The sequence below is a fragment of the Apium graveolens genome, unplaced genomic scaffold, assembly GCF_009905375.1.
Source record: "Apium graveolens cultivar Ventura unplaced genomic scaffold, ASM990537v1 ctg5859, whole genome shotgun sequence".
In the NCBI taxonomy this organism is placed as follows: Eukaryota; Viridiplantae; Streptophyta; class Magnoliopsida; order Apiales; family Apiaceae; genus Apium; species Apium graveolens.
This window is the reverse complement of record NW_027419127.1, coordinates 14,800-16,713: the sequence shown is the minus strand read 5'-3', so window position 1 is coordinate 16,713 and position 1,914 is coordinate 14,800. Positions and strand designations below refer to the sequence as shown.

Sequence of the window (1,914 nt, the reverse complement as noted above, 5' to 3'; positions counted from 1 at the left end):
CCAACATGCATATAAGGAATTTTGTCGAGATCTGCAGCACTTTTAAGTATAATGGCGTGATTGATGAGGCTATCAAGTTTAGGCTTTTCCCATTCTCACTGAGGGATAAGGCTAAAGACTGGTTACATTTTGAACCAGCTGGGTCCATCACTACGTGGCAAGATCTTGCGCAAAAGTTTCTGGTGAAGTTTTATCCAATGGCAAAGACTGCTGCTATGAGGAGTGCTCTTACTCAGTTTGCGCAGCAACCTACAGAATCTATGTGCGAGGCTTGGGAACGCTACAAGGAAATGTTGAGAAAATGTCCACATCATGTGTAATAACCCCAATTTTTGGAAATTTCTGAAACCCTTATGAATAGTGTTTTTGCTGAATGAGAAAACTGTTCATGCCACGCTATGTAGGGGTTCTGTTATTGATCTTATGGGATATTATTAGTACTCTATGTGGTATATAAGTGTATGTAAAGATCGTCAGAATCCAATTCCGAACACTTTGATTTTTTTTCCCGGAAATCCACAAGATACGGAGAGAATTGAGTATAAGGTAACAGGATAAAAAGGATTTAAATTAAAGGATTATAGGAGAGGATCATAAAAGGAATATAATATATTGAGAAAGGTTGAGGGAACCTAAGTAATAAGATACCGGGTATGATCCCTCAAACGATAAACGAAAACGAAAGTTAAGCGAACCGTATAACAGATCGGCGGTCATTAGGCAAACGATTAGGAAGTTAATCAAAGGGATTAGTGGGAATGATGTCATCCAACCAATAGAAAGAGGACAAGGAAGTGAGGATGACATCATGAGGATGACATAAGCATGACATGGGAAGGAAGGAGGTGTGGTGGCTTTGTAACCACACAAATCCAAGGGCAAGAAGGTAATTGACTAAAGCAAGCACAAAAACCAATCAACCAAGCCAAGTAAAATCATTTTCATCAAAAAAATCAAAAGCAACCAAGGCTTTGTTCTTCATTGCTCACGGCTTTTCACTATTCAAAAGGCAAGAGAAATTCAAAATCCAAGATCCAAGCTTCCTAAATTGGTAAGATAATTCCCTAATCATCTTCATGCTTAGTTAGGACTATATCATGAGTTTAAGCCATTAATTACTTCTCAATCTTCTTCATTTAATCAAAGAAGAAGACTATGAATAGTGTTTTCAAGTTTTTTAACTTGAAGTTTTCTTGTTTTTCTTGAAGATCCAAGCTTTCTTAAGACTTCTCAAAGCTTCTTAAGGCTTCCTAGCTCCTCCCACCACTTCAAGGAAGGTATACCATCTCCAAACCCTAGATTCCTATGTATTATAAGATGATTTTGATTATTAGGATGATATTGTAGCTTGTTGTTGTGATTTAGAGTTTGGGATTTGGAGTGGAAGTGAAATGGAATGGTAAATGTTGTGGTTTTGATTAAAAGAACTTAAGTATGATTAAAGTTAAGTTTAGGCATAAGTATGAATGATTAAATTGAATTGGTTGGGGTTGTTATGATGTGATAAGGATGGATGTTGGTTGTATGTTGGATTTGAGGTTAGTTTGTGGTTGGTTTTGTATGGTTTAAAATTTGGAAATCGCGTAAACATAGCCGTCGTAACGTCCGATTTTCTTTGGACTGTTTTTGTGCATAGCATTAGGACCCGAGAACCCCCTGCTAGATTATGACCACTGCCATGATTAGATAGCTCATGTTACGAGCTTCGTTTTGATATGTAGTTCGTTCGATTCCGATGCACGGTTTAGGAGAAACGACCGTTTCAAGTAATGGCGTTTCGCGAACGAAACTTTTTCCCTCGTCTTACTTTGAAATGTAGGTTAAAGACCAAAAAGGGTTAATTAATGTATGAAACATTTATGGTAAGTGTGTTAGGCAGTTGGTAAGACATTCGCGAAGGAATCGCTTTAAAAC

General features: G+C 37.5%; 1 non-coding gene across 1 annotated transcript; it reads right to left on the bottom strand.

Moving 5' to 3' along the window:
* Positions 1–211: 211 nt before the first annotated feature.
* On the bottom strand, positions 212–319 carry LOC141702901 (small nucleolar RNA R71). Its single transcript, XR_012567290.1, has one exon. It is a non-coding gene; the product is annotated as a small nucleolar RNA R71 (small nucleolar RNA).
* Between the last annotated feature and the right edge of the window lie 1,595 nt (positions 320–1,914).